Source organism: Blennius ocellaris, assembly GCF_963422515.1.
Source record: "Blennius ocellaris genome assembly, contig: SCAFFOLD_98, whole genome shotgun sequence".
Taxonomy (NCBI): Eukaryota; Metazoa; Chordata; class Actinopteri; order Blenniiformes; family Blenniidae; genus Blennius; species Blennius ocellaris.
In genome coordinates, this window is record NW_027662220.1 from 115924 (window position 1) to 123217 (window position 7294).

Below are 7294 nucleotides of genomic sequence, written 5' to 3' on the forward strand. Positions count from 1 at the left end.
CCTCCTCCCTCCCCAACATCCCCCTACCTATTTCGACCTCTTCTAAACTCTCTGACCTCCCCTTATCTCCTCCAACCTCCCCTTACTTCCTCTAGCCTCCCTCAACCTCACCCAATCTCTCCTTAACTACTTCAACCTCCCCCGACCTCCCCTTACCTCCTCCGACCGCCCCTTACCTCTTCAGACCTCCCTCAACACCCCCCGACCTCTCCTTACTCCCTCCAACCTCCCCTGGTAAGCCCATTGGAAGCCCCCCCCCCCCCCTGAACTGGATCAGAGTGTTGGACAGTACACCAGGACGTGGCCCCGCTGACAGGTTCACATGTGATCATGGTTGTTGACTGTCGCTTCGTCGCAGACAGATGTTACTACTGAAGTCACAACATTCATTGATATTTAAGTTTGATTTCAAGCAGTGGTTCTCTGAACGTTCTCCGTGGTTCCCTGAATGTTTGTCTTTGTTCCTGAACGCTCACCTGAGTTTACTGAACGTTCAGGGAATTACTGGTTCCCTGCAGCGGTCCTCCCTGGTGCAGCAGAACACTTGAATGGGGGCGAGGCATCAGGCAGCAGAGGTTTGTCGCAACGACTTCTTCTCCGTGGCGATGGCAGAACGAGCAAACTGACGTAGCAGACCGTTGATGTGTCCAGTCCCTGTGAAGCTACACACCTTTTACATGTTGAGATGACACTGCAGTAGGTTAGTTAGTGAACTGCTGCAGCCTGATTAGCTGTTAGCATTAGCAGTGAGCTGAATAGCTGCTGTCTCGGTGTGTCACCTCAACAAAATCAATGAGGCGTTATCGATTTCTACAATTCCAAAACTCCCCGGGTCTCGTTGACGTGGGTTTTCACGTTGCTGCAGTTGGTCTTTATTTGTTCCTTCTGCCTCGGCGCTTCATTAAGACGACTTGTTTGTTCTGAAGGTTCCAATAAAATGACAGTTTCCTTCACTGACATCACATGACAGCTTCATGATGTTCCTCCGTCACATGATGAGAACAGCTTCATGATGTTCCTCCGTCACATGATAACAGCTTCATGATGTTCCTCCGTCACATGATAACAGCTTCATGATGTTCCTCCGTCACATGATGAGAACAGCTTCATGATGTTCCTCCGTCACATGATGAGAACAGCGTCATGATAATCCACATGATTTAATTCCACTTTATAGCACCAAATGCAACTGTCATTTCCAGCTGCTTTTTAAAGAGGGAACCAAAGTTATACTGTGGAAAGAAAAACTCCCAACAGGAAGAAACCTTTGCAGAAACCAGAGTCAGAGGTGGAGGAATTCTGCTGACCGGTTGGGGTGAGAGGATAGAGGGGAGGGGAGGGGAGACTCTGGTTTAGGTAGGGTAGGTAGGTATAAAGAGCCAGGTTCAGGTATGGTAGGTAGGGATAAAGAGCCAGGTTCAGGTATGGTAGGTAGGGATAAAGAGCCTTGGCCAGGTAGGGTAGGTAGGGATTTAGAGCCTGGGTCAGGTAGGGCTGGTAGGGATAAAGATCCTGGGTTGGGTAGGGCAAGTAGGTATAAAGAGCCTTGGCCGGGTAGGGTGTATTGGGAAAAAGAATCTGGGCCGGTTAGGGTAGGTAGGGATAAAGAGCCTGGGTAAGGTAGGTAGGGATAAGAGGCCTGGTAGGGCAGGTAGGGATAAAGAGCTTGGGTAGGGTAGGTAGGGATTTAGAGCCCGGGTCGGGTAGGGTAGGTAGGGATAAAGAGCCTGGGTAAGGTAGGTAGGGAGAAGAGGTCTGGTAGGGCAGGTAGGGATAAAGAGCCAGGGTAGGTAGGGTTAACACACTGAATCACAGTGGATTTGTCCATCGGGGACAAACCAGGACATCATCAGAATGTAAAAAGTCACACGGCGGACAGGAAGTTGTCGGCAGTCACACGGCGGACAGGAAGTTGTCGGCAGTCACACGACGGACAGGAAGTTGTCGGCAGTCACACGGCGGACAGGAAGTTGTCGGCAGTCACACGACGGACAGGAAGTTGTCGGCAGTCACACGGCGGACAGGAAGTTGTCGGCAGTCACACGACGGACAGGAAGTTGTCGGCAGTCACACGGCGGACAGGAAGTTGTCGGCAGTCACACGACGGACAGGAAGTTGTCGGCAGTCACACGACGGACAGGAAGTTGTCGGCGGTCACACGACGGACAGGAAGTTGTCGGCGGTCACACGACGGACAGGAAGTTGTCGAAGACCATACACCTGGAGACCATACACCATACACCTGGAGACCATACACCATACACCTGGAGACCATACACCTGGAGACCATACACCATACACCTGGAGACCATACACCATACACCTGGAGACCATACACCTGGAGACCATACACCATACACCTGGAGACCATACACCTGGAGACCATACACCTGGAGACCATACACCATACACCTGGAGACCATACACCATACACCTGGAGACCATACACCTGGAGACCATACACCATACACCTGGAGACCATACACCATACACCTGGAGACCATACACCATACACCTGGAGACCATACACCTGGAGACCATACACCTGGAGACCATACACCATACACCTGGAGACCATACACCTGGAGACCATACACCATACACCTGGAGACCATACACCATACACCTGGAGACCATACACCTGGAGACCATACACCATACACCTGGAGACCATACACCATACACCTGGAGACCATACACCTGGAGACCATACACCTGGAGACCATACACCATACACCTGGAGACCATACACCTGGAGACCATACACCATACACCTGGAGACCATACACCATACACCTGGAGACCATACACCATACACCTGGAGACCATACACCTGGAGACCATACACCATACACCTGGAGACCATACACCATACACCTGGAGACCATACACTTGGAGACCATACACCTGGAGACCATACACCATACACCTGGAGACCATACACCATACACCTGGAGACCATACACCTGGAGACCATACACCTGGAGACCATACACCATACACCTGGAGACCATACACCATACACCTGGAGACCATACACCTGGAGACCATACCCCATACACCTGAAGACCATACACCATACACCTGGAGACCATACACCATACACCTGGAGACCATACACCTGGAGACCATACACCATACACCTGGAGACCATACACCATACACCTGGAGACCATACACCTGGAGACCATACACCTGGAGACCATACACCATACACCTGGAGACCATACACCATACACCTGGAGACCATACACCTGGAGACCATACACCTGGAGACCATACACCATACACCTGGAGACCATACACCTGGAGACCATACACCATACACCTGGAGACCATACACCTGGAGACCATACACCTGGAGACCATACACCATACACCTGGAGACCATACACCATACACCTGGAGACCATACACCTGGAGACCATACACCATACACCTGGAGACCATACACCATACACCTGGAGACCATACACCTGGAGACCATACACCTGGAGACCATACACCATACACCTGGAGACCATACACCTGGAGACCATACACCATACACCTGGAGACCATACACCTGGAGACCATACACCTGGAGACCATACACCTGGAGACCATACACCCGTTATGTCAGTAAGCCACTGGAGTTGTTTCATGGTAAACTCCATGAGTATGGCCAACAAGCCGGTCATTGTGTCAGCGCGGCATCAGTAAACAAAAAGCCTGTTAGCCTCTTACAAAGTTGCCCACCACATCGCAAGGTGCATAAAACCTCACACCATAGAGATTTATTTTGATAATCAGGCGATTGTATGCAGAATACTGGTGCCAGCAACTCATACATGGTTTATACAGATAAATAAATACATATTATCAAGTTCTCAATGGTAGTACAATTCGGGGGGGGGGGCCCTGAAAAAAATTCTGTCCTCTAGGGGGGGCGTGACAGAAAATAATTGAGAACCACTGGTTTAGAGGCAGAAGAGGGCTTGTGATTGTGTGATCTGGTGTTCTGAGTTCAGAGATTTGGAGGAATTTGGATTCACATTCTTTGATTTAGAAAATCCTGCCTCTTTATGATGACCTGAGGACAAGAATGCAAATGAATGGAGTTGCTTCAAACCCTTTTCCACTGGAAGGTGGAGCAAGGCAGGAAGTCCAGGGGTTTGTTGGTTCCATCAGCAATAGGAGTCCTGCTCTGCCACCTGATCACATCTCAGATCCAGATCTGGTTCACATACTTGGTGCGGCAGCAGGAAGAATCAAAGTGTTTATTGTCATCCATGCAGTAAAGAAAGGTGTTTCCCAACACAATGAAATTCTTACTTTGCTGCCCACACTGAAGGTCACAACATGTAAACATTAAACTATAAACCTAAGCAACAGAAACATAAGCCTATACATTAAAGTGTGTACAAACACCAGTGAGATCTACAACCCAAGATGGAAAGAACAACACTGCAGTGTGTACAGACGTGTGTGAGGGAGTCGGCAGTGGATGGAGGACGTGTGAAGTGTACATCTAAAGTACACAAGGTGTGTTAATTCAGTGTCAAGGAGACGGATGGGGGCTGAAGAGTCCACTGGACCTCAGTCCAGGGAGGAAAGACTTCTGGAGTCTGCTGGTCTTCATTTCACACGTCTGAGGGTAGAAGTGTGGGGGGGGGTCCTTCATGGGGGAGCAGCTCTCCTCTGGACTCTGTGGGTGTAGCTGCTCTCCTCTGGACTCTGTGGGGGAGCAGCTCTCCTCTGGACTCTGTGGGTGTAGCTGCTCTCCTCTGGACTCTGTGGGTGTAGCAGCTCTCCTCTGGACTATGTGGGTGTAGCAGCTCTCCTCTGGACTCTGTGGGGGAGCAGCTCTCCTCTGGACTCTGTGGGGGAGCAGCTCTCCTCTGGACTCTGTGGGGGAGCAGCTCTCCTCTGGACTCTGTGGGTGTAGCAGCTCTCCTCTGGACTCTGTGGGGGAGCAGCTCTCCTCTGGACTCTGTGGGGGAGCAGCTCTCCTCTGGACTCTGTGGGGGAGCAGCTCTCCTCTGGACTCTGTGGGGGAGCAGCTCTCCTCTGGACTCTGTGGGTGTAGCTGCTCTCCTCTGGACTCTGTGGGGGAGCAGGTCTCCTCTGGACTCTGTGGGGGAGCAGGTCTCCTCTGGACTCTGTGGGGGAGCAGCTCTCCTCTGGACTCTGTGGGGGAGCAGCTCTCCTCTGGACTCTGTGGGGGAGCAGCTCTCCTCTGGACTCTGTGGGGGAGCAGCTCTCCTCTGGACTCTGTGGGGGAGCAGGTCTCCTCTGGACTCTGTGGGGGAGCAGCTCTCCTCTGGACTCTGTGGGGGAGCAGCTCTCCTCTGGACTCTGTGGGGGAGCAGCTCTCCTCTGGACTCTGTGGGTGTAGCTGCTCTCCTCTGGACTCTGTGGGGGAGCAGGTCTCCTCTGGACTCTGTGGGGGAGCAGGTCTCCTCTGGACTCTGTGGGGGAGCAGCTCTCCTCTGGACTCTGTGGGGGAGCAGCTCTCCTCTGGACTCTGTGGGGGAGCAGCTCTCCTCTGGACTCTGTGGGGGAGCAGCTCTCCTCTGGACTCTGTGGGGGAGCAGGTCTCCTCTGGACTCTGTGGGGGAGCAGCTCTCCTCTGGACTCTGTGGGTGTAGCAGCTCTCCTCTGGACTCTGTGGGGGAGCAGCTCTCCTCTGGACTCTGTGGGGGAGCAGGTCTCCTCTGGACTCTGTGGGGGAGCAGCTCTCCTCTGGACTCTGTGGGTGTAGCAGCTCTCCTCTGGACTCTGTGGGGGAGCAGCTCTCCTCTGGACTCTGTGGGTGCAGCTGCTCTCCTCTGGACTCTGTGGGTGTAGCAGCTCTCCTCTGGACTCTGTGGGGGACGACTGTGTTGAAGACAGAGCTGGAATCAATAAAGAGCATCCTGATGTAGGAGTCTTTATTTTCCAGCTGGGTGAAGGGGGGCCGCAATGGTGTCCAGGGTGGAGCAGTTGGGATGAGAGGGGCCCTGCAGGGGGTCCAGGGTGGAGCAGTTGGGATGAGAGGGGCCCTGCAGGGGGTCCAGGGTGGAGCAGTTGGGATGAGAGGGGCCCTGCAGGGGGTCCAGGGTGGAGCAGTTGGGATGAGAGGGGCCCTGCAGGGGGTCCAGGGTGGAGCAGTTGGGATGAGAGGGGCCCTGCAGGGGGTCCAGGGTGGAGCAGTTGGGATGAGAGGGGCCCTGCAGGGGGTCTGTATACTGCTCTGAATGTGGGTCAGCACCACCCTCTCAAATCACTGTAATGATTGGAGTGACGCTCCTGGCCTGTAGTCCTCCGGGTGTTGGAGGTGTGGAGGTCTGGTCTGGCAGGCGGTCGGAGGAGCTGATGGTGCTGCAGCCGGTGTTGTAGCCAGTGATGTGCTGTAACGCCACAAGCCACATCCAGCAGAGGACAAGTCCTCCAGCTTGGCCTTGCTCAGTCCTACTTTGCAGCTTTGCCCTCCGTCTCATTGGCAGGTGTGGAGTCTCTGCGGTCCAGAGCGGAACCTGCCTGGTGACGGGGGTGAATGTTCCAGTCCTTGTCTGGAGGCTGGATATAGGAACAGAGGCATAAGGTCCGGATGTCTGCAATGTGGGCGGGGCCTGTATGCCCCATGTATGTTAGTGTACACACGATGCAGGGTGTTTTTACACACCGTCATTTGGAGTGGTCGTGGCCGGCAGCATCTCCAGCTTACCGAGCGCTGCCGTCCACTCAGAGGAGAACAGCAGGAGGCTGGGCAGCGAGGGTCGGTCAGCACAGTCCTGACGGGGTCTTCTCTGAAGCTCTCTCCTCGGGTCAGCTGCTGCCCTCCAGGTCGCTGCGTCTGGATCTCCCTGGTGGTGATGGCGGTGACCCTCGGAGCGCACGATGGGTCGTAGGTCCGGAGGCAAAAACCAACTAAAGTCCAAACATTTTGAGTTTGCAATGTCCAGTAGAGTGTGCCTGTGGTGTGCTAACAGCGCGCAACAGTTGTGCACTGTGGTGAAAACAAAAAACACAATAAAGAAGATCAAGTTGGAGAGCGTGGTGAGCAAACACGTCCACCACGGTGGGCGCCATCTTCACTCACCAGGAAAACCAACGATGGATGAGCGGATTGAATTTATTGAGGATGTGTCTGAGGTGGAAAGAATCACATTTGACAAAATATGTTAAAAGATGAACCAGGTAGGTTAAACCAGGCTAAACCATCCTTTATATAAAACGTTAGAGTCTGGCTCATCTCTCAGGTTTACATTTTTCATTGTGAACAAGGAACCACGTGTCCCTGTTGTAGGGACTGTCCTTCTTCACTACACTG